Genomic DNA, 27,069 nt, shown 5'->3' with positions numbered 1-27,069 from the left:
ATGCAACGCCACTCACCCATGCAACGCCATTCACCCACTCACTCACGCAAAGCCACTCACACCCACGCAGTGCCACTTTCACCCACACAGCACCATTTTCAGACACGCAACGCCACTCACACCCACGTAAGCCCACTATCACCCACGCAATGCCACACTCACCCACGCAACGCCACTCACCCAAGCAACACCACTCACACACGCAACACAACTCACCCTCACAACCCCACTCACACGCAATGCCACTCACCAATGCCACGCCACTCACCAACGCCACGCCACTCACACATGCAACACCACTCACACATGCAACGCCACTCACACATGCAACGCCACTCACCAACGCAACACCACTCACACACGCAACGCCACTCACCCACGCAACGCCACTCACTCACGCAAATCCACTCACACCCACGCAGTGCCACTTTTACCCACACAGCACCACTTTCAGACACACAACGCCACTCATACCCACACAAGCCCACTCTCACACATGCAACGCCACACTCACCCATGCAATGCCACTCACACACGCAACGCCACTCACCCACCCAACACCACTCACCCACGCAACGCCACTCACCCACGCAACAACACTCACACATGCAACGCCACTCACCCACGCAACACCACTCACTCAAAGCCACTCACACCCACGCAGTGCCACTTTCACCCACACTGTGCAGGGCACAATAGGTCTCGCAGTTGGAAAGTTGGAGCTATTGGTTTTGTAAATGACAAAGCCCTTTATGTTTTTAAAATGAAAACAAAAATAAAAGGCATTGTTATTTGCAATTGTAATATCTTCAACTTTCCTACTGCGAGACCTATTGGCAACGCCAGTGCTTGTTTATGTTGTGTAGCCATGGGAGAGATCTCAATCCTTTGTTCTGTAAGGCCTTCTTTTGTCTCTTCCTATGAGGTAGAGCTTGTGTTGTCTGCACTACTCTGAGTACAGCGGGTTCCGTGGTGCCTTCAGCCTCATCTGCTTGCCTATAGACCTCAAGAAGTCACAAGGAGGCGTTTTGGCTTCATTTTCCCAGACATTACCTCAGAAGAGACCAGCAGCGGCATCAGCCATAAAACAAGGCATGAGCACCCTTGTGTACCACATCGGCAAACAATGCAGGAGACTGGTGTGGATGCATGAGTTAGGACTGGTACCAATATTTGAACATTAGAATGAACGGGAATTCAAGGATCCTTTCGTACAACTTGAGGAGTAAATGCTCCCATGTCCTTTGGAGTTGGAAAGCAAAAATTTGATTAGAATGTGAGTAACATACAGTTAGGTTGTAGAATAAGCAGTAAATTGTTGATGTTTAAATTTGATTGATGGTAGAGATTTCTGCTAGAAAGGTTAGGATTAATTTAATTTTATTGTCAACATGCAGGTGCTAAAAATGTGGGAAGGTGCCCTTTGAGAATGAATTTGGTGTTTCCTATAGCTCCAATGTATTTAACAAAGAGGATCAATAGAGATTGCAACGCGTGGTTGATTATAAGTTACATTTCGAGGTCTACAGACTGGGGGACTTTGAGTCGATGTATTGAAAGATATTAAAATCTATACAGAGTTGCGTTTTAGATCGCTGAGATGTGAAAAACTGTGCACTGTGATTAGATGTCTTGGAGGTGGATCATGGATCTTAATTTGCCATTTCTTTATCTTGTAACAAATTGAATATGCCTCTAATTATGGATTATGAGGTAAGGAAGGATAGATCGAGCCTTATTTTTAAAAATAATAAATCTCTTTATGCTATGGTAGTTTTAGATAGATAATAGATTGTTTGTAATCTTGTAAGAATGTGGAATGCTCTATCTAGACAGATGATTAAAGAAAGATTTCCCAAAGGTCACATCAACCAGGGATGGGCTTGCACCTATGAGAAGTGATTTTGTGGAAATAAAGCAGAAATATTATGTAGTGTGACAGGAGGGAAGTGAACTGTATATTATAGGTAAACAAACACTCTAAATTTCAAGGGATATTTAGAAACCTTAGAAACCAGCACTACACATGAGATTAAATGGAATTTATACGCCTTTATCACATTTAAATAGTATTTTGTTAAAAGAGATCTTCAACATCTAGTGATTTACCCTCTGATGAGATCTGTTAATGAGCTATCAGGATACTGAATAGAAATAACTGGAATATATCATGACATTTTGTTCTCTCTTCTTGAATAAAACGTTTTTAAGACTCAATTACATCATAATGTATGTTTAATAATTCAAACAATCTACATCTGGTTCTGTAGGAATGAAATAGAAAACAATAAAGTTAGTGAAGGACTTTACAAAAAGGTCAATTTGTTGATGTTCCTTGGGTGCCCGATCATGCTTTCAATTTAAATTTAACTATAAAAAATAATCCTTTCATATGTAAAAACTATATATGTGACATTTTCCGTACTCAACATGCAGTATAAGGTTTGAATTGTTAAACTGGATAGTCGAGTGTAGCTAACAATGACATGGTCAGGAAGCCTTTTTAATTGTCGTATGATGTATGATTATTAATGACAAGCTGGATATCACAACTAGGGCTATGTATTGAGCAAACAAACAGAAGTAAATTAAGCTGTTTTTGGTAAAATCCTTTACAAATAGCCGTACGGAGCATATTTCCGTACGAATCGTACCCTTAAACGTCCCTGTGTGTACGATGAAGTACTATTCGGACCCAAAGCAGATCTCCGTACGAATCGTACGAAAAACCATACAACTTAAAAATCCGTACGAATCGCATTCGGAACACGCAGTACGTGACATCCGTACGGATTGAAGCAGCATTTTCCGACCCAGCATGTACAATTCGTCTCGTCAACACTCCGTACGACTCATTTTCTACGGGAGCTCAAAACGTCCGGAAAAGCAGATTTCGACTCGAACCTCTTATGAAACGGACACCACCCCCCCCCCCCCGGGTACGGTGCCTACACCCCATGATTACAGCGGTACAGTGCATAGGGGTACGGTGCGTAGAGGTACGGTGCGTACACCCCATGATTGCAGCGGTACAGTGCATAAGGGTACGGTGCGTAGAGGTACGGTGCGTACACCCTATGATTGCAGGGGTACGGTGCGTATGTGATTGTGTGGCTCTCCGTACGAATCGCTCAATACGTGACGTTTTCTGTACGAATCGCGTTCTCATTCCCCGGTCCGTATCATACTTGTTTAGTCATACAGCATGTTTATGATTCTTACGGTTCACTGTGAGGGTCCGTGTCATACGGATTTTCCCTTGCTTTTCGTACAGTTCTCAACAATTTGGTCGTATATTTTTCAAATTAATCTTACTACGCGATTCAGACAGAATTGTACGAGTCGTACGGAAAAGGCTACGGATTCGATTCGGTCATGCGATTGGTTTACTGAATTGGAATCGGCCCCTGAGTGATCTAATAGCAGTAAATTCAGCCATGCAGGAAAGAAATTGTGGTTTTTGGAATTTGTATTTCATGCAATGCACATTATGATGGAAATCTTCTTTATGTATTTTAACTGTTATCCTCACAGCCGGGAAGAAGCAGTATCATTAAAACATGTGTAGGCTGTACCCTGTGAAAGTCAGTCATATATTAAAAGGAAAATCCATTTGGAATATTGAGCCAAGGATATAAAAGATACTTACAATGTTTTGAAAGAACAATTTGATGTCAATATGAAAGGATTCAATACTGAACAAAGATAGAAAAACAAGGTTTTATAGGTCTAAATATGTGGGAAAAGTTTATGAATTTACATGTGTTTCCTACTTGAAACAATTTAATAAAGTGAATAAATATAATAAACCTGTGAAAATAATTTGTTGAATGTGCTACTAGGTGCTCCCCATGCCATCTTGTATCTCAAAAGACAAGTGGGAGAAATCATGATACAGACATCACAAATCTGACATAGTTGGCCCTGCAGAGACATTCCAGCCACATAGCACCTCTGTCATAGTGGCCAGACCCAACATCCAAAGTTTCCATCTTAGGCCACACTAGAAACCTACACCCTACCCATAGAGCACAAGCTTGGGGATAGTAACATTAGGAACCTCGGGCAGTAGATGATGTCCTATCTTCTTGATAGAATCCTCGGTCTATCTATGCAGAAATATAAGGCATAACAGTGATACGAACTGAGTGTGGCATGGACGGCCCAACCACTATGGTGGTACATGGGTTTATTTACCATGCGCCTGGATGGCTACATAAAGTAGGAGTAGTGAACATGGATGAGCATGCATGTGTGTATGGTGAGTTGCATGGCACATGGCTAGCTACAAAGAAGCAGAAGGTTCTACAAAGGTTGGCGTAAGGGTGAGGAGCGCAGAGGAAAGGAGTACATTTGGAAACAGACACAACAAGAGGGATTATGAGCTGGAGGCCATAATTTTGAGGGTTACGCTTGAATAGCAGGAATTAAGGATTGTATTGTATTGTAGGTGTTATTTCTAAAGTGCAACTATTACTCTGTGGCAATATCTTGGCGCTGTGGAGAGATAGATGGGAGGCACAGGAATACGCCACTGTCACAATTGCTGGAGAGTTAGATAAGGGCGAGGCAGGGCAAGTCAGAGGCTCCAAAAATCCAGGTTTTCAAGGACTTCCTGAACCCGGATTCTGAATAGATGAGCATGGAGTATATTTCATGCTTTTGCTCCTAGGATGGTTACGGATCTGCTACCCTTAGTTTTATATCTGAACAGGGTGGGTTCCAAAAGATTGGCTAAGGAGGATCTAAGAGGTCATGTAGTGGCATAGGATGTGAATCTAGATGTTAGGTGTTTAGGTCCTGAGACCCTGAAAGCTCTAAAAGTGATGACGGGTATCTTGAATAGTACTCGTTAATGGATAGGTAGTCAATGCAATAGTTTTAAAGATGCAGAAGCTGAGGAGCGGCATGGCAGTTTCAGTACCAGACGGGCTGCTGCATGTTGAACGGTCTGGAGCTTCTTGAATATTATCTTGTTTGCACCCGCATAAAGGCTATTGCAAAAGTCTATTCTGGACGTGATAAGGGCTGCTTTAACAGTTTTCCTTGCTGTAACTGGGAGAAGATTGAAAAACTTATTCAGAGATTTAATCAGCTGAAAACATTTCCCAGCCACTGATAATGCTTGTGGATGGAAAGATAAAGTTGAGTCAAATTTTACACCAAGATTGTTAACTACCTCCAGCGTGTTGGGGGGGAGGAGTGGGGGGGGGGGGGGGGGTATTGGGCAACCACCAGTGACTGTGGGTGAAATTATTAGCTTTGCCTAGAAGCATGATTTCTGGCTTTCGTGGATTGTGTATTGTAGGATCTGGTGAAGGGAGTACCTGATAACATGTACATCAATGTCAAGGGATTCTCATCCTTAAGGCCTCTGTGCACGTGCTCTGCAAATAAGCAATTTCACTCTAACAAGCGTCCAGATGCTGGTTGTGTCCCCCTTGGTCGCTCTTCTGCATTGCCTGTGACACTGTGCTGCAAGGCCTTTCAGTGGCACTCTGTCCCCATTCAACACGTGTGATTTAGTTACTGTGGATTGTCAGGGCACAAGACCGGGATATACGCAGGTAGACGGCGTCCACCCACTATTTCCTCAGGGTGTATGCCGTCTACCCTGCAAAGAAGTTGGGCCCCAATGAAATTTGATGAAACTGTTCCGGCTTGAGTTCCAGACACCGGGACACATTCAGCAGCACCTGCACAGTGTCTGCTTTTGTTCTGGACAGCAACGTGCAGGTGGCGAGGGGACTCTGTGCCATGGGCGTCCGCAGGGGGGGGCAAGGAGGGGCGCTTGCCCCCCCCTGGAGCGACCCTCCTTGCCCCCCCTGTGGACGCCCATGAAAACCATGACTTCAATACAGGGTTCTCACTCTCCTCTTCTTTCTTGTATTTGCTTCCTTGTGAAATGGATCCAAAAAAAAAGACGCTTTTGCTCACTGTGCTATTTTAAATTCCAGCTGGGCCCAAAACAAAGGCCAAATTTAAGGGGCCATCAGGGAATGTCTTCACAATCAACAGAAGGGACTGCGAAGGAATCAAGCCAGAGGCCCTTGTTATTAGTCCTGAACAACAAACCGTGCTTTCAAGGAAAAACACGACGATAACTCCCCTTTGGCAGGATTCCAATTACAGCGGGCAGCATGGCCATTGAACACACCCATACACATCTGTCGACAAGCCTGAATGCGTGTACGTAGTTTATACTTTTATTTTTTTTCTATTCAGGAGGTGCAAGGGACAGCAGTCCAGAAATATATATTTTAAACCTTTTAGCCGATATGATATCTGTGGAAATCCCTGCACTGTTTGAAAGGGCACCTCCACGTGGCCTCAGGACGCCTGCGCAGTTTGTCTTCAGGGGTCGAGTAAGATGGAGTCAGAGTGAGTGACGTCATCTGCTGTGACTGAAGGAAGTACAATTGCATCGGAGGGATGCGATGTAATGGGGTTTACGGAGGTAAGTCGACATATGATTGGATGTAGTACTTGTCAAACTACTGTGTGCTTGTTTTGTGTTTCAGTGTGTGCACTGAGTATGTTTATTCTCAAAGGTAAATACAATATTTTAACTTTAAGATATTGGATGCAATAGATAGTAGCAAGCGATCAGTAGACAACGGGTTAAAACGCCTGTTACAGACCACAGTGGGCTGAGGCCAGTCACAAACACCCCAGAGGTCAAGGGGCACAGTTTACCTGCTGTATTCGCCAATCATAGGGTCCTCTGTGTATTTCACCTCTTTAAAGTAGTCCAGACAAGAAGTGGTCCTGATGCTTGGGATGAAGAATGCGGACATCCTGAAGATGCTGGAAGGATGCTATGGAGATACAGTGACTTTTCCTGGGGTCCAAGAACTTTAGGGGTGATCTCTGGCCTCAGGACTCAATGTCCACATTGCAGCAGGGGAGTCCAATGCAGCTCCACCGTGGTGTCAAAATAGTTGAAGGGGCCCCTCTGCAAGGTACACAGAGAGGCCCGCTCTGGATTTAATCCGGAGCTCTCAGGCCTAAGTACAGTGCTGAGGAGGACCCCTGCAGCTCAGGCGTCCCCCGCACTGCAGGGGCTGAAGGGGCCTGTGTTACGCCCCTGCCAATTGCCACTGGTCTCCGGTTACAGTGGTTATCCATAGTGTTGTGTCTTCCTCGTAATAACAACAGACTACTTCTTCATGTATCTAAGAGCTTTATTCAACATGTGCTCTCAGGTCCCCGTACCTACTCTAACTGACTAGCCCATCCCCTGGATCCTCCTCTTCCCCCATCCCACTAACTCCGCCCACCCAGCTACTAGAACGTTTACAATACCACATCTCCCCCTTTCTTGACAAAACGGAATAACAAGTTAATTCACAGTTCCTCAATTAGTCGTTTAGGCCGATGAAGAGCTCGTCGGAGCCGTTGGGAGCCTCCTCCACCGGCAATCTCACTCTCAGACTGGGTGTCCGTATGAATAGGGTTAATGTTCAGAACAGAACTCTCACTGCATTCACCATTGGATGGCTCAACTGTTGTAGCGAGGGCGTCTCTCAGGACTGGGGCACACCCGAGTGCATGCGACATGCTGTTGGGGATTCGCTGACCGGCAGGTGCTGTGATCACTAGGGCGCCCTTCTGACATGTGGTAGTCAAAGGATCATCCCAGAATCGACAGTCTGCCTCTGCTGATTGTGTTTTGCTTTATCACCACAGGGTAATCTGTTTCTGGTTGTTGCTTTTGCTTTATCACCACAGTGTCCCCTGCCTCCGGGAGGAGTGTCTCATCTTCCGGCGGTGATCGACACGCAATTTCATTTCTTCAGTCTTGGCCTTCTGGGCAGTGCTGACTTCGGAAACACAGCCAGTCGTTGACACATGTCTCAGTGCACCTTCCCTTGTGGACATTCTTGTTGGGAGGGGTCGACTCAACATCAATGTTGCTCGGCACTTGCCCGTGGTGACATGGGGAGTGTTTCGGTAGACTCGCACTACTTCATCAAGGGTCGCCTGAAAGTCCTTCCGGTTCAGAGTGGTTTGTTGAAACGTTTTCCGAAGGATAGCCATGAACCGATCACTAGTGCCATTTCCTGGTGGCCACAGCGAGGTGATCTTTTGATGGTGAGTGTTGAGCTGCTTTGTAAAATCCTCGAACTCTGGACTAGTGAATGGGGAACCATTTTCTGTTTTCAGCCCTTTGGGAGCATCCCATGCATCAAAGACTTCGTCAAGCATCGCTATAATGTTGAGCACACTCAGGGAGGAGACAAGCTGAGCAACTGGGAATCTGGAAAGTTCGTCCATCACCACGAGGACATACTGGCCCGAAGGTAACGGGCCATGAAAGTCTATGACTAGTTCTTGCCACACCTCTTGAGGTAGTCCAGTCTTTGGCAGAGGCTGGTGTGGACCTCCAGCGTTGACTAATTTGCATTGATTGTAATGCTGCAGAGCTAGTTCAACCATGTGATCGAGTGAGGAAAACCAGACCCATTCTCTCACAGTTCTCTTGGTGGCCCCCACACCACGATGACTGGTGTGCGCTAAATTGATGATTCTCTGACGTAATTTACCGGGAATGATAATCCTTTGGTTACTTAACAGAAGCCCGTCAGGGGTGACAGACAATTCCCTCCGAATGTTTTGGAACACTTGCAGTTCCTGCTGAAGTTGTTGATCATTCTCCCCTTCTTTGTTAATGTCTCTCCACCGGTTGTTTTCTTAGACAGTATAAGATTTTTTTGAAAACCGCATCATCTCTGGTGGCTTGCCGAACATCCTCCAGGGGAACTGCCGGTGACTTGGCTTGATATGCCACACGATGATAGCATTCTACCGCTGCTACTAAATTTGCCACTGGATTCAAGCAAGCCGGGCTGAAGACGGCTGGAATGCCAGAAACCGGTCCTCGGTAGCTTGTCTCCGGTCCAGGGAAGGCATGGCTTGGCAGTTCGGGCTGGACTGTTCCCATGAGGCACAGGGTCAGACTGATTTGCATATAGCCATGTCTGAACTGGGTTGGCAGAGTGGGCTAAAGAACAGTGATGGATTAAACCCAGATCTTTTGACTGGGTGTGAGTGTTTGATTGGTTCAGATGCTCCGTCCATTACCACCCCCTTTTGTAACGCTTTTGGCCGCCATAAGTGTGGCAGGGTATGCTCAGACGTGAGTCCCTTGCTCACTTTGCCACTGGATTTAAGCAAGCCGGGCTGAAGACGGCTAGAATGCCAGAAACCGGTCCTTGGTAGCTTGTTTCCGGTCCAGGGAAGGCATGGCTTGGCAGTTCGGGCTGGACTGTTCCCATGAGGCACAGGGTCAGACTGATTTGCATATAGCCATGTCTGAACTGGGGTGGCAGAGTGGGCTAAAGAACGGTGATGGATTAAACCCAGATCTTTTGACTGGGTGTGAGTGTTTGATTGGTTCAGATGCTCCGTCCATTACCACCCCCTTTTGTAACGCTTTTGGCCGCCATAAGTGTGGCAGGGTATGCTCAGCCGTGAGTCCCTTGCTCACTTTGCCACTGGATTCAAGCAAGCCGGGCTGAAGATGGCTGGAATGCCAGAAACCGGTCCTCGGTAGCTTGTTTCCGGTCCAGGGAAGGCATTTATTTATTTATTTATTTGCGAGTTTATATAGCGCTGGAATCGACTCCAACAGGAGTATCTCTGCGCTTTTGGGCCAGTTTGCATACACATTGAAGAGGGTAATACTGTAGTTTAGATCTCATTTTTAAATAGTGCCGTTTTTAGGAGTTTTCTGAATTGTAGGTGCGTAGTGCAGAGTCTAAGGGTCAGTGGAAGCCGGTTCCACAAAGTGGGTCCTACTACGGATAGCGCTTTCCCTGGCTTGGCAGTTCGGGCTGGACTGTTCCCATGAGGCACAGGGTCAGACTGATTTGCATATAGCCATGTCTGAACTGGGGTGGCAGAGTGGGCTAAAGAACAGTGATGGATTAAACCCAGATCTTTTGACTGGGTGTGAGTGTTTGATTGGTTCAGATGCTCCGTCCATTACCACCCCCTTTTGTAACGCTAAATCAGTGGCAGGAGATGAAAGCAGAGAACGTGGCACATGATCACCAGTGTCGGCTGACTCCCGGGGTTGAAGGGTAGGTGCATAAAAGTCATCGGCCATAACCACCTTGTCACTGGCATCCTTTGTTGTAGCCTCCGACAGAATGTGGCCAGAGAACTTGAGGGTGGAACAATGAAACTCACATTTCTCTTTGTTTAGCGTTAAGTTAGCTTCCACCAGAGCGTGACATACTCTATCCAGTACCTTGTCATGTTCTTGTGTGCTGGACCCATATACTAGTATGCTATCTTTGTGGTTCAGAGTATTGGGTATATGCTGAATGACTTTGCCAACCGCTTCCTGCAGTATCTCTGCTGCTGCAGGGATGTCTTCACTCAATAGTTTGTAACGGAATAGTCCCATGTGTGTGACAAAAGTCGTGATGTATCGCGACTTGTTGTGTAGAGTTAGCTGGGAATACCCACGGTTGAGGTCAAGTCTGGAAAACACTTCAGCATTATTTAGTGTCAATCTCATGTCACTCAGATGGGGCCCTACAGAGCGCTCCCCGCCAAGGGCCATGCCGGGCGCTCTCATATCCACACACAGGTGTACTTTTGTGGGCGTCCCTTTCCTGGGGACGATAAGAACTGGTGACACCCAGGGGACAGGACCACGTGCTCGCTCAATAATGTCATCTTTCAATAGTTCTTGTATCTCCTTTTGGACAGCTTGTTGGAGATGCCCGGGCACCCTTCGGGATTGTTGAGCCACAGGGCGGATTTGTTCATCTATGCGAAGTTTAATCTGAAACTGGTTCATCCTTCCCAGACCCGAGAATAGCTTTGGGAATTGGCGCACTATGCCTGGGTCATCACCACCTTTATACAGAATTTCTAACAGCCGAAGGCGCTCGGCAGTAGGCAGGCTGAGAAGACAGTCCGCCTCTGGACCCTCGATAACTTGAATGACAGCTGGTATTGACATTGCTTTGTATTGAAGTGTCGTGGAAAACTTTCCAAGACAGGTAAGCGGCTCTTTGGCCATCCACATGTACACCCCGACATAAGTGGGGCTTAACTGCGGTGATGCTTTAATTTTTTTGTATTCATTCACTGATATATAGTTTAATGACGCTCCGCTATCTAACACAAATTTGGCGGCGTTACTCCCTACCCAGATGTCAAGGCGGGGATACTTCTTTAACTGATCTCGGTCGGTCACCATGCTCACGTATTCATCCGTGTATTCAGGTTCTCTGGATCCTGACCGGGACTCTCGTGACGACGGTCTGCGGGTCCACTGAGATCGTCTCGACTCCCTGCTGAAGTTTGATGATCCGGACAAAGATTTGGTGCGATCTTGCACTGCACGCGCATGATGACGCCGAGCGCCCGGCCGGGACGCTCGTGCGGCGTCACCTTCCTGTTCACGTCGGTGATCTCCACACATCATTTCAAAATGATTCTGGCACCCACACTTCCGACACTTTTGGCCCATCGCCGGGCAGGCGGCTGTATGTGGAAAGTCATAGCCACATCTATAGCATTTCTTGGCATGATCCACCCTTTGGTCGTGCCAATTGGTTTCATGACGCCAGCGTCTGGCTGGTTGGCGCCGCAAGGATGGCCTGGTTCTTCTGGGCCTTTCGCTGGAACGCCGGCGGGATCGGACATTCTGAACCCGGTTGGCCTGGTCTCTTTTTCCTACACGCCCTGACTCCATTTTCTTGGCTTACTTCTCGGCCTGATGGTGCACTCTTGTCATCTCTTCGATTTCGTCAAGATTGTGACTTTTCTTTAGCAGTTTCCGTCTAAGTGCTTCAGACTGACACCCGTCAATGATTCGAAGCCATATGGTATCTTCAGTGGAAAATGTGTCAAAGTCGCAGTATTGGGATAACCAACGAAGTCGTGTTATGTACGTGCTCATCAGCTCTTCTGGGTCCTGACGAGCCTGGTGAAACATATATCTCTCTTAATCAACATTACGCTTGTGCAGGAACTTTTTATTTAGGGCCTCACGAACCTTGGCATATGTCCCGGTTTCAGCCGGGGGCAGTTCTTTTATCACTTTGCTAATGTCTTTTCCAACTAAATTACGCAATGCAATCAACTGATCTTCATCCACCGTCTCCTTGGACCCTTTGATGTAGTCCTCGAAGTCTTCAACCCACTCCTGCCACCGTGGACCCATGCTTCCACCAGCTATCAGAGTCAATGGCTCTGGGGGCCTCAGGTGGGTCATGCCTACCAGGATTGGTTTGGCTTCTCTTTGTGGTGAGTTGTGCGTTGACATGATGAATGATTTATCTAATGTTCCTGTTTCCTGTGACCCTCTATCTCTCTTGACCACGTGTGGTCATCTGGATTGTCTTGTGCTTGTTCAAGAACTCTGTCGCTGCCTCTGGGCAGTCGTGTGATTCACTGTTCACAGTTTCAAGTGATGCCCTGATTCACGCTGAGCCATCATCTCATGTTATTCATGTTTTCATCAGTTCATTACCGTGTGGCTTGGAATGTCTCGGGCTTGTCTTCATGCAACAGGGTCACCTCATTCATGTGACTCGTCGGTACACTGTACTGGTGACACTTTATGTCTGCAATTCTGTGCAACACTACAAACACTCGTGTCCTTCTTTGTCTTGCCTCTCGGGGCGAGGCGCTCTTGGTACAGTCCATTATTCAATCATTACTGTGCTCGAATTTCTTTAACTGAATGGCGCGCACTCATGCCTGACTCCAAGATGGCCGCTTCACTATTGACCAGGGAGATCCTTTCCGTCATGCCTGACTTCAAAATGGCCGCTTGACTGACGGCTTTCACTCTGCGATGTCCGACGACATGCACTCTTCACTCGCACGATGCGTTGCAACAGGGACTCACCGGTTGCCACCACACTGCTGGCACAACGATCTCTCCAATCGTCTGCTTGTCTCTCGCCGGCCACTCCGCTTCACCAGGTACACTTGGGTCGCAATTCAAACTTCGGCTTTTCGCGCGCATGCCACTTCGCACGCTTTTGGGGTGAGGGTCTCTCGTGGCGAGCCATCTCATCTGTTCAGTACTTTTCCACGCATTCATCCTGATCTCACACTTCTTACGATTTCGTAGCACGGTGGTACTAGGTGACTTCAGAGCTTGTCAGTAGGCCTCATACCACGCCGGCCTCTTAGCTTCTCACCACTTCAGGCGGTTACCGGCGCCAAATTAAAAACTTCACCAATGCTCGACTGCGCTTCTTCGCTGGGTCTCTACGCGATCTCCCGATCACGGAACAGGTACGAACTGCCAGCCTCTCTTCTCTGGGCGGCAATTCTTCTTGGGGCACCTGCGTCGCAGCAGCGACTTCCTTCCCAATTTCTAGGAACGGGACCGAATGTCATTTGCGGGTTCAGGGACAGCAAGCTGTGCATCCCACCCTCGTCGCCAGTTGTTACAATACCACACATAGATGAGTGTCTTTTCCTTGCAGGAAGACCAGGGTCCACTTCAAAGATGGCCATGGATCCCGCAGACTTGTGGGACACCTCAGGCAGGTCATAACTCGGTCTCCCAGCAGGCACTTCAGAATTCAGCAACATGCAGGGGATCCAGGACAGATGGGCTCTCACAAGTGCAGGCGTCCTTCAGTTTTGGTGACCCTGGTGCTGACCAGGGGACTAGCCACATATCCATTTGAGTCACTTCTTCTGTCCTGGCACAAGTGAATACTTTTTCCACAGGTGGGCATGGTATTCATAGCCCTCTTTGCCAGTTCCTTGAGTTCAGCAGGTACAGCCTTTCCTCGGTTCAGTATCTTTTTGCTGGGTCAAGGGGGCAGCAGGGCAGCCCTTCTTCTGTCTTCTTGCCAGTCCTGTAGTGATCTGAAGACCACGGATCTGGCGTGCCACTTTTATGAAATTCTCATTTGTGGGAGGGGAGGACTCACTAGCCAACTAAGCAACAGTTCCCATGAGGCTACCCTTCCCATCTTACGTCTCTTAATGGGGGATTTGGTTCTCAAACAATCCCAGGATACTCCTCTCTACCCTAAATCAAGATGGCACAAGCCTTCTTCCCCTGTGAGGAGCCCTGAGGACACATCTGAGCTGTACCCAGCCTAATGAGCCACTCCTCCTGGAAAACTGCTTCTGCAGCAGGTTTCCCCCCTGGAAAAGATGCCAGCCTGTCTGCCTACATAAAGTTGGCAGGGTATGCTCAGACGTTGGTCCCTTGCTCACTTTAGCACTGCATTCAATCTAGCCTTGCTTATGAGGGGTGTTACCCCAAACCAGTCCCAGGATGCTTGTTTCTGGTCCAGGGAGGACCTGGCTCGGCAGTACGGGCTGGACTGTTCCCATGAGGCACAGGGTCAGACTGATTTGCATATAGCTGGGTCTGAACTGGGGTGCGAAGTGAGCTAAGGAACGATGATGGATTCAACCCAGATCTGTTACTGGAGGTGAGTGTCTTAAAAGTTTCAGCACTCCATCCATCATCGGCTTGTGTTTGTTTTGTTCGCCCTAAGTTGGCAGGGCATGCCCAGACGTGGGTCCCGTGCTCACTTTGCCACTGGAATCAAAATAGCCTTGCTGATGAGGGGTGTTATCTCGAAACCGGTCCCAGGATGCTTGTTTCTGGTCCAGCGAGGACCTGGCCTGGCAGTTCGGGCTGGACTGTTCAAATGAGGCACAGGGTCAAGACTGATTTGCATATGGCTGGGTCTGAACTGGGGTTGGGAAGTGAGATAAAGAACAATGATGGATTCAACCCAGATCTCTGACTGAGGGTGAGAGTCTGAAAAGTTTCCCCACTCCGTCCATTATCTCCTTGTGTTTGCTACATAAAGGAGTTGGCAGACGAAGGTGTGATTGCTATTTATGTCACTAAGGCACCAACCTCTTTGAAGCTGGGCAATCCATGGTCACTGCCCAGTAGTCATTCTGCTGAAGGAGGCCACACCGTCTCCCTTCAGCATTTCTCTTCGTTCCCTGTTCCTGGAAGCACTACACACATCCTAGCAGAGGGGCAGCATGGTCTCTCAGGTACAACTTCTTCAGATAAACAAAAAGGCCACCAAAGCTTTGAGCAACCTGGTGGTGACTACCTAAAGGCACCTTTCTTTTAAATGTTACCTTAAATCTGATCTCAGCAATGACCCAGATTGAATGTAACAAATAATTTGATACCTTAGATTAATATCGTTGGTGCTCCCAAATGGAAGTTAGCGCTTATTGCAGTAGCTAGTGGAACTCCCTGTTAGCCAATTGGACTACCAGCCTTGCTACAGTTAAAATTCCAATTTTTCATTTTCATTGTCAGGGCACGTCAAATAAAAAAGAAATTTGCCCTTCTTCCTCATATTAAGCCCCTTGCATGGTGGACCACAGAGCCCTTCCCTAGGAGTTACTTACTAATATTTAAAAGGAAGGATTTTACCTGGCAAAATGGCATATTTTGCCATGTCGAGTTGGCAGGTAAACCTACCCGACATGGCTGCGGTGGCAGGTCTAGAGTCACATTTTCTCCTCTTCACTGTACTCTTGGCACAGTGATGTGCTACAGTCCATTAGTGAAATTTAACTTACTAGCCCTAGCCACCTCTCATTCTATATACTAGTGAGTTATAAGTAAGTGAGGTAGTAGCCAATCGTACACATACTTTTTCTAAAACACTTTTTATTATTCGCAGACATTTTATGATAGTGTACAGACAAAATTGGAAATATTTCGATAAATTATCTGTACTAAGCAATGTCCAACCCATTATATTGTTCATATGTCGATATGGAGCATTAACTGCAAAATTGTCCTGGTAAGTTCTTCAGATCTCCACCGGCAGCGAGCCCCGAGACGGTGGAGTACGTATTCCACCCCTGAAGGCATTCCAACCTCCCCAAATCTGTTAACATTTCTTAGGTCATCCCCAATTTACATAGACAGCCTTTTTGTCTACCAAAGCCTAATCCATATCCTTGCACGATTTGTTGTGTGTTGGTGTATGTTGTGCTCCCCAGTGTTTGGCGACGTTACTTTTTGCTATTATCATGCCTTGTGCCACCCAGTCCTGGTTCCTGCTGTTTAGGACTGTGGATTCAAAAATATTGAGAAGGCATCTTTTGGGTTCTGGTGGAAGTGAGGTCTCACATACCTGTGTGATTGTGTGCATGATTGTCTTCCAATAATTCCTAATCTCGGGACAGTCCCATAAAATGTGGTTGAATGTGCCCGCCTCTCCACACTGGCGCAGACAGAGCGGGGAATCAGCTTTTACCATTCTGACTAGAGTTTCCCTTGGTAAGTAGGTTCTAAGGAACACCTTGCGTTGAACTAATCTCATTCTAGAGGGTATTGCCACCTCTTGTGGGGATTCCAGCGCTTCTTGCCAGTCGTTGTCGTGTAATTCCCTATGTCTTTTTTCCATTTTCCTCGGAGACCTTGCATTGGGTTTGGCAAATTATTGATTAATTTTTGGTAAGTTAGGGAGATTGATATGCGGTCCATTCTTTATGTAAGCAACCTGTCCTCTATGGCATTGCCTCCGGGAGAGTCGTGCCCGCAGAGATCACTGCCCTGAGCGCATGTCTGACCTGTAAATAGCAGAATTATTCTGTAATGGCTGTACTGTATTGTTGTTGCAGCTACTCGAATGGGACAACTTTCCCCTTGTCCCAGAGATCCCACTTTTGGAATCCTTTACATTCGATTAGTCTACCCAGTTTCTCAGCTTCCCAAGTGGGGTAAATTGCGTCAGCCTATTATGCCATCCCAGTTTCTAGTTCTAGTGTACCATGTGCCATACATGACCCGTCTGTGCTGTGGGCCCAGTGAGGCTTCTATTGTTACCCTTAGCGTACAATGCTCGCAGTGTGCCCCCTTCACCCAGTGTATGTCTGTCCATTTGAAATCTGGGATCGGTATGCGGGCAGTGTGACCAATGATTGAGGACTATAAACTGTGACACCCAGTAATAATCTTGTATGTGCGGGAGCGCTATGCCGCCATCGTACCATCCCTTAACTAAGTTTTTGGTGGCTATGCAGGGTGGTTTCCCATCCCATAAGAGGGTATGCACTTCAGCATCTTTTGCTTAAAGTATGTCTGTGGTATATGGAATGAAGTATTTTGGAGGGTATTAAAAAATCTGGTAATGCCATCATTTTAAAAAGTGCGGCGCCCCCGTAACGTTAATGGGAGGAAGCATAAGTGTTTGAAGTCGTTTTGCAGGCGTCTCAGGGGCTCCTGGAGATTTCTGTTCATGAACTCCTCAGGATTCGTTGTGGTGAAAATACCCAAATAGCAAAAGCCCTCCACTACTACTGTTACCTCACAGCCCTTGGTTATCTTCGGGGGGAGGGCCATTGAGAACCTATAGGACTGATTTGTTCCAATTTATCATGTACCCCGAATACTTCCCAAAGTTTGTGAAAATATTCATTATTCTTGCAAGGGAGCATGATGGTGATGAATGTCTGTTGTGATCTCACCTGTTTTTGCCTCAGGAGTACCACAGAAGTGAAGACAGGTCCTCAACTTCCCCAGAACACCACCAAGGGCCAAAGAAGGAATCTGGTAAACAAATAATGGTACCCAGGGGGAAGAAGGGAAGACAAAACAAGGAAAGTGGGGAAAAAAGGGTCTTCTCTGGATAGATTGTCAGGAAGGCTGTAGAGGATCCGAAAGCAGGTGTACCTCCAACAATCATCAGCTATGTATTAGAAAGAAAGCAAAAGAACATTTAGCATCACACCCTTGCTATCGGGTGCTTAAATATGTGATATGCCTACTTACTAATATACTTTTTCACTTCAGGTTGTTTTTAACTTGTGAGAAGATAAGACAGCTGGCACCATAAGGACTTCCTGGTTCTATCTGCAATAGCAATACTCCAAGGTCACTTTATGTAGCTAACTTAGAACAAACATAAACTAGTTTAATAGAGTTTATACTCTCCCCTGAATGAGTGGCTTGACGCACATAGAAATAACCCAAAAAGGAGAGTGCTGAAAACGCACTGTGTTGAAAATATATATTTGCTCTCTCTCTCTAATGAGGAGCCTGAAGTGTTCTCAAACCCTGTCAAGAATCACACCTGTTTTACACCCATAGCCACTCATAAATTATAGTGGGGAAATAAACAAGAAATCCAAAAGGTAGTAATTCCTCTAATAGTCAGGAAATACTCAAGCATACATCGATGACAAGATTTGCTTAAGAATCACAGGTATCAGAAATGCCCCAAACCTCAACTACTAAATCAGGAGGAGGACAAACTTACAAAAAAGAGCTTTGAATGCGGTGCGCTAGATTGAGTGGTCTCAGGAACGGAACGTACCTCGGAACGCCGAAATCCAGATGAGCCCGAAAACTCCACCACCGTGACTCGGAAACCAATAGTAAAGCCCCGGAAACGGAATCAGTACGAGAAGCGTTGTTGGGGCTGAAAGGAGGGCTTAAGATCAGCCTCATGTCTTCACACGCATGCGCTAATGTTCGCGCATGTGCATAAGGTATCGGCGGCCATCTTGCCAACCAGCCCGCCGTCCTGGTTTTGCCAACCACAACGGCAGGCACGACAATATCATCAGCGTATAGTGATGTACAGCCCTCACAGTCCTTCATCCAACGGAGTCCCCGTACCAAGGGGTCCCCCCTTACCCATGCTGCGAGATCTTCTAGTACAAGTGCAGTGTATTGGCGACAGGGGGCAACCCTGAAATCTCCCACAGCCTAGGGCGAAGGTCCCAGATAGTCTGGCATTGACCACTACCTGCGCCAGCGGTTTTGTGTACAGGAGGCGGACTTAGGACCTGAATTTGGGGCCGAGCCCCATGCACTCTAAGACTGCAAAGAGGAAGGTCCATTCAATGGTGTCAAAGGCCATGCGAGCATCTAAAGAGAGGGTGATAGCCTCCCTGTATTGTATTTTTTCTCACCAACACCCAGTGGAGGAATCGTACACATACTTTGAGGGTCAGAGCACATGCACTGGGACCTGGACAGCAGGGCCCAGTGCACTACAGTCGAACAACTAGCAACACCAGTCCAAAACCTTTTGGGGTAGAGGATGATCATGCAAAAAGGGTCAATTCCTATAGCATCTTTTTCTTAATTCTGGTTAACCCATATCCCAAGAGTCGGCAGGGGGTGGAATATTTCTCCTGAGATGCCACTGGTGGAATGGGGTTGCCTCAGTAACCAGCCAGTCCGCTTAGGAAATGTAATGCCACTTCTCTTGGGAAACTTGACCAATCTTTGGCAAGTCCAACCCCAGAGCAGGATTTACAGTTCTCTCTTGGCTTTGTGAGCCTGTGACAGATTAGTGTAAATGCTAATGCAACAGGCATTTTTACACCCGTGAAAGGACCACTGTGAAGATGAGGCAGTTTTGTGAGCGACCTTTAGAAAGACAAAAATTATGGAAGCATTTTTTGATCACTGTAAATGAAATTTACTTTTTGTCGATGAGTGTACGTTTTGGTCTGGCCTTGGTGATGGACCCAAAGAGGTAAAACACATTCATGGGAGAGATGTTAGACCACAGGACCAATGAGCAAGACTTCTGTTATCTGATCAGTAGAGTTATCTGGTTGTCACCCATGATTTTAAGGATCCTGCATTGCAGATAGACCATGGAGGTACTGAAAAGAATTAGTGACTGGACCAATCTTGGTCTAACGTCTTAAGCGATGGATTTCAATAGGATGGTTGCCAGATCGCTGTGGTTCATGTGGTTAGTCAACAAGGGTGTAAACCACGTCAGGAGAGTTCTGATGATGATGATGCTCAAGATGTCTGATAGAATATTGACTGCAAAAATATTGTTTTGTCCTCTGCAGTTTTTCTGTCCTTGAGGGGGGTCTGGTGGTGGGTCCTTGGAATCTGGTATGACATAGATTACTTGCCGGTGTGGATGTGGGGGGCACCATATCTTGGCAGACTTTGCAACCCAGAATAGCTGGAGGAGTCCTAAGTAGAAGATATGAGGTATCGGGTGTAGGAAGGTGGATATCTGACTATATGGTTACCCCAACTTTCTGCCTAGTGTTTAGCTGGTTTTTTGTCTTAGTTGGCCTGGGATCCTGCTATTCAGGGCCCCAGGCTGTCTGCTTTCTCTGTAAAATGGACTTCATGTACTTTAGGTACATATCTAATTGGATATTGGGTCATCTTGTGAGCCCCTGTATAGTGTACTATAGGCACCCAGGGCATGGGTGCATCCAAGGCCTACCAGGGTCTGCAGCATGAATTATGCCACCCCTGACTGGCCATCCAAACTGACACCACAGGCTGATAACTCAGCTTGGGCAAGTTTGTGTAATCACCCCTTGCTTAGAGATAGTATTCCTATATCTACCCTTATATATAGACACATAAATACCTATAAGTCACTCCTATGGCAGGCCTTGACAATCCTGAAGGCAAAGTGCTTGGTTTTATGTGAGATGGTGCTCTAGCATGAGCTGAGCCTGTCTGCAGCTTTCGGAACCATGTCCTTATAGCTGTTCTATGATACAGCTGTACCATATCCTCTTAAGTGCATTATAATCCTCGAGGTTAATGCTAACTTTGGTTTGGCTTTATCCAAACATGTCGTGTACGGTGTCAAACACTTTGGAATACTACCCCCCCCCCCCCGCCAGTCCTGGTGGCGGGGGTAGCATTCCACCCTTCTAGAGGGAGAAGATATGCAGTTACTGCTTTCCCCGGTTAAAGTTAAACAGAGCCTCAGCATCACAAAATGGATGCTGCTGCCACAGACACGAGTCTGACCTCCTGCTGCTGGACGAAATTCCAGCAGGGGAGGCCTGGAGGACAATAGGTTTCCTGTCAAGGGAGGTGCTGGCACCTCCCCAGACAGCCTGTAGTGAATTGGGGCAGGGTGGGTTCAATGGAAACTGCTGTTTCCAGACACTGCCTGGGGCACACAAGGTGCTCCATGCATAGCCCAGTTCAAACCAGTTGCAGGGGCACTCCAGCCCCAGCTCTGGCGCGAAACTGGACAAAGGGAAAGGGGTGTAACCACCCCCTTCTCAGGTTCCACTCATAGGAGGGACCTAGCAGGTAATCCAGCCCCTTAGATTAGTATAAAGTTAGGAGCTGTGTCTAGAGACATTAGATTATTCTGGAAGAAACTCTGAAATGAACTCTTGGACCTTCGACGTTCCATTTCGACTGGAAGACTGAAGACATCTCCCTTGTGGTCAAGGAGTGACCACCCTGTGCAAACAGGCACCAACAGTAACTTGCCGGTTTGCTTTGTCGACGCTCCCGCTGAAACCCGAAGACTCAGCGATGCAGCCTCTAGACTTCCAGACTTCTCTGACTCCGACCCACATCCACTGCAAAGCTGAGACCCATGGCGGACACGAGAGACGTGAGACCGGACCTCCTGCAGTACCTGCTTTTTGCTAACTGTGCAGCTTCTGAGGAATCCTCGAAGTTGTGCATTGGGGATTGAGACGCCCCAACCCCGAGCAGTAAGTGCACCGAAGCTCAGCCATCCACACTCCACGAGTGCCGCGTGGGGCCTGCGCCTGCATTTCTCCTCGATGCGTATTCACGGTTGCTAGCCCGTTAGATAGTGGCCCTCCTGAAGACATTCTTTTGCAACAACATCGCTTGCCTGGTTGCTCCGGGTTTGCTCCTGCTTTCCTGTAAAGGGGAAGCTCCCCAGACCTTGCTGGTCTGAACAGAAGCATATCTTCCCTTACTGGGTGGATTGCCTTTGCTAAGGCTTGTTGGGTCCAATCCGGATACCGACACCGCCAACAGCTCGATCCTTTATGGGACAGTCCGTATCCAGCTCCTGGTCATCGTCAATGCCTCCTGGTCTAAGTGGCTGCAGAGACAAGCTTCATCTCCTCACCTGATTGCATCTCAACATCGCCTGGTTCCTTCCTGGTCACTGGCTAGTGACCCAGACTCTGTCCCCTCTGCTTTCAGGTTCTTCCCTGCTCCGATCCACCCTTGGATCAATCTGGACACCTTCCTCTTGGTTGCTTGCAGCACTTTCTTGCAGCTTTCCATAGGATTGATCGCGAAACCCGACACAAAAGAACACCTATGCACCCGGTTTCCCTGATGAGGTAACTCGAGTACTCCGGTGCTCCGTGGGTAATAACTATCCAAGTGTCCTAGTTTAACTGGGTTTTGCTGTACTCCACCTGGAACTGTCCGAAATCTACTACTTTGTAACTTTTACGTTCCCATTGAAAGTATATGGTAACTCGCGTGTGTGTTTAGACACTGCACATGCATCCTGTGGGACTCCTACTTCCTAACCTTTGTATGTTCAGTGTAGCCCCAGCAATTTCCTAGGCCCTAGGCCTACTCACCTTTCCTGAAGTGGTTTTTATATCACTTACTTAGTATATGGTCTGTGAGGCCCCTAGGGCAGAATTGTATTTGTGCAACTTATAGCATGCTTATTGAGTAACTTGTGCTGTATCTCGAACTCTGACCTCATAAAGAGTGCAGAGGGGTTGTGTTAGTAATAAATAAATATATATTTGATATATACCTTGTGTGGTGTCCTTTCATTTGGCATTCAAGGGATTATAATTGGTAAAACGATTGGCTTCACATAGACTCTTGAGTTTAGCCTAAGACTGCTTTGTCCATGCTACCACTAGAATAGCTGGTCTATAAGGTTGACTTTACAACCATCACCATAAGGGTTGTTTGGACTGATACAGGGTGCCCACTAGAATAGTGGACATCACATATCAGGCCAACTTCTCACATCAGGGAGCTGGGCCAGGTGCATCGTACCGCACACAACCTCAGTTCACTGACATAGCTGGTGTTCTTATTACACCCATAATGGGTATCAGCAGCTAGTAGGCAAACAAAATATCCGTAATGTGGGGAACTGTTCCAGAAGGATGAGTTTCCAACACCAGAGGAGTTCAGGGATGATAGAGTTAAATGCATTGCAGATCTTAAGTTACTTTAGAATCAGATCCAACAAGGCTTCAATATTTGTGGTGTTCACTGCTCAACCTAAGCATGCACCCCTGGGAATGGCTATTAACATCTGTGGCCACCAAGAGTGATTCATGCTCTTTATAAAGGCGCCATTGAAGGTCTGGTAGTAGAGGTTCCACATTTTATACTTTGTTTCTCTACAGCTACTCCATATTGTATTGATCTACAGCTGCTGCATAATATATTGATCTACAACTGCTCCATATTGTATTGATTTACAGCTGCTCCATATTGTATCGATATACAACTGCTCCATATTGTATCGATCTACAGCTGCTCCATATTGTATCCATCTACAACTGCTCCATATTGTATCCATCTACAACTGCTCCATATTGTATCGATCTACAACTGCTCCATATTGTATTGATCTACAGCTGCTCCATATTGTACTGATCTACAGCTGCTGCATATTATATTGATCTACAACTGCTCCATATTGTATTGATCTACAGCTTCTCCATATTGTATCGATCTACAACTGCTCCATATTGTATCGATCTACAGCTGCTCCATATTGTATCGATCTACAGCTGCTCGATATTGTATCGATCTACAGCTGCTCCATATTGTATTGATCTACAGCTGCTGCATATTATATTGATCTACAACTGCTCCATATTGTATTGATCTACAGCTTCTCCATATTGTATCGATCTACAACTGCTCCATATTGTATCGATCTACAGCTGCTCCATATTGTATCGATCTACAGCTGCTCAATATTGTATCGATCTACAACTGCTCCATATTGTATTGATCTACAGCTGCTCCATAATGTATCGATCTACAGCTGCTCAAAAATATTATATCAATCTACAGCTGCTCCATAATGTATTGAGCTACAGCTGCTCCATATTGTATCGATCTACAACTTATCTGTATTGTATTGATCTACAATTGCTCCATAAGGTATCGATCTACAGCTGCTCCATAATGTCTTGAGCTACAGCTGCTCCATATTGTATCGATCTACAGCTCCTCCATATTGTATCGATCTTCAGCTGCTCCACATTGTATCGATCTACAGCTGCTCCATATTGTATCGATCTACAGCTGCTCATATTGTATTGAGCTACAGCTGCTCCATATTGTATCGATCTACAGCTGCTCCACATTGTATCGATCTACAGCTGCTCCATATTGTATTGAGCTACAGCTGCTCCATATTGTATCGATCTACAGCTCCTCCATATTGTATTGATCTTCAGCTGCTCCATATTGTATCGATCTACAACTGCTCCATATTGTATCGATCTACAGCTGCTCCATATTGTTTCGATCTACAGCTGCTCCATATTGTATTGATCTACAGTTGCTCAAAAATATATCGATCTACAGCTGCTCCATATTGTATCGATCTACAGCTGCTCCATAATGTATTGAGCTACAGCTGCTCCATATTGTATTGATCTACAACGGATCCATATTGTATCGATCTACAACTGATCCATATTGTATTGATCTACAGCTGCTCCATATTGTATTGATCTACAGCTGCTCCATAATGTATCGATCTACAGCTGCTCCATAATGTATTGAGCTACAGCTGCTCCATATTGTATTGATCTACAACTGATCCATATTGTATCGATCTACAACTGATCCATATTGTATTGATCTACAACTGCTCTATAAGGTATCGATCTACAGCTGCTCCATAATGTATTGATCTACAACTGCTCCATAAGGTATCGATCTACAGCTGCTCCATAATGTATTGATCTACACCTGTTACATATTGTATTGATCTACAGCTGTTCACAAATATTATATCGATCTACAGCTGCTCCATATTCTATTGAGCTACCGCTGCTCCATATTTTGTTGATCTATAGCTGCTCCATATTGCATTGATCTACAACTGCTCCATATGGTATCGATCTACAGCTGCTCCATAATGTATTGTATTGATCATAAAAAGTGTATGATGACCATCAAAGGAAGCTAAATTTTTGTATTTTTAATTCAGTGAACCCCCTCCACCTTTATTTGGGTCTAGTATTGATCAATTGTGAGGTTTATGTTACTGTTGTATTTGTGTTTATGTACCAGGGTTTTTGAGTTAATTCCGTTTTTCCAGTCGCATGCTGAATGGCACAGGAGACTGCCCACTTAGTGGCATCTCTTCTGTGCCACCACATGCCACAAAAAGCAAAGCAGAGATGCCATTTTCAGTAGCTTGGTAAAAAAAGGAAAAGAAAGTGCTTTATGACCTCTTTCACTGGCCCTTTGGTGATAGTCTATGAGCAGAATATTTAATATTTTGACATGGCGCGTTACCTTTCTCACTTCCTTAAAATGTGATGTTCTTGAACAGCATCATATAGAAGGGGAACAGGCTCTGCCCTTCTGGTTGTTCAGGCACAGATTAAAACAAGTTGAAAAACGTTTTTTCTCATCTCTTTGATTAAATGGAAGGTTTTTCATCTCTGTGATCTACCTTTTAGTTTGCTAGAATGTGGAGCACTTACAGTGCTCTGATGCCTAACAAAGAGAGTAAGTTTATCTTTTGATGTACCCTGGATGGATCAGAGGCTTACGTAGAATTTGACAACCCTCAATAAGCAGCAGGTGTCCTGTCTGGCCTCTGTAGAGCGTACAGGGCCTCCATGCGCCCTAGTTAGGACGGACGGGACATTCGCCGCTTTGTTGAGGATGTCCTGCATCTTCTAAACTTTAAATAGGGCCCTTATGGCCTCATATAATAATACAGTTTGCATTTGCAAAGCCTCTGATTCAGAAAATCACAGGGGTTGTGACCTCAAAATGGCTTTTTTAATGTACTAGTCACATTTTGCGATTCAGTAACAGGCTACCAAATTGTAAAATGAGTTTAGAAAGGCATTACACATTGCTATTTGGAAGGGGCATGTTTAGGCGGCCAGTCTAAATAGTGATTCATTGAGGTCCAGGGGACTGCTGCCAAATCTCGAACAAAGTAAAAAAACAAACTTTTATTTTTTTATGCAGCCCTGTTTCCTATATCTTTATTATTCAACTAGCAGCCCGTCCCGACGTTGTCCGGGTATGAATTGCTGCCGGCCAGTAGTATATTGTTTTGTAGGATTTCGTTTTGATAGCATTTCTTATCTGTGACAGGCCTGTGAAACGCTCCGATTCACAGTGCACTGCTGATGCACTTAAGAGTGCGAGTTCAGTAGTGTGTGAACTCGAGTTTCCCTACTTTATTTTTCCTTGCAATATTATATAGCGCGAACTCGACAACATGGCATGAGCACAATTTACATTACAGAAGAACACATTATTTTGTGGTAGGCACGGGGAGACAAAGCGATTTGCCTGGAATCACATGATGTTGAGCTGATGCCGAGATTCAAACGTAGCTCCCCAGCTCTAAAGTTCGCAATTCTAGAACTTGTGGCAGAAGGTGTGTCTAAAACTGTATGTCAGTGCTGGCCATCAATGAGAGAGACCTGTGCATTTTTGAAATGGGTGGTGAAAAAATATGAGTATGTTGCTGGAGACGTGGGCCGCCATGCCACCAATGTACTTACCGGGGGAGGGTAAACACCCATTATTCTGCAACTTTCTTTCCGCTTACCATCACTCCGCATACTTTCATTACGAAACTACCATGACTCCGCAATGCCATTATAACGCATGGCATTACATTTTATATGCTTTTACCACGCATACATTTACAACGAAATTCTTTGTAAATACATGAATGGTAAAAGCATGTTTTTTTATTATGTTTGGATAAGGTAAGTATGGGTATAGGGGTATATGTTTTGGGGTACTGTGGTATATGTTTTGGGGTGTTTGGGTATTTTAAGGGTTCAGATATAGTTTTGGGTTATGGGGTACAGGGGTAGTTTGGGGTTTAGGGATAGGTATGAGTTTTGGGGTACAGGGGTATTTTTAGGGTTTACGGCTAGGTTTGGGTTTTGGGGTATAAGGGCATTTTTGGGTTCATGGGTAGGTTTGGGTTTTGGGGTACAGGGGTATTTTAAGGGTTCAGGGCTAGGTTTGGGTTTTGGGGTACAGGGGTATTTTTAGGGTTCAGGGCTAGGTTTGGGTTTTGGGGTACAGGGGTATTTTAGGGTTCAGGGGTAGGTTTGGGTTTGGGATACAGGGATATT

The sequence above is a fragment of the Lissotriton vulgaris genome, chromosome 8, assembly GCF_964263255.1.
Source record: "Lissotriton vulgaris chromosome 8, aLisVul1.2, whole genome shotgun sequence".
NCBI lineage: Eukaryota > Metazoa > Chordata > Amphibia > Caudata > Salamandridae > Lissotriton > Lissotriton vulgaris.
Note: the sequence above shows the minus strand (reverse complement) of the source record.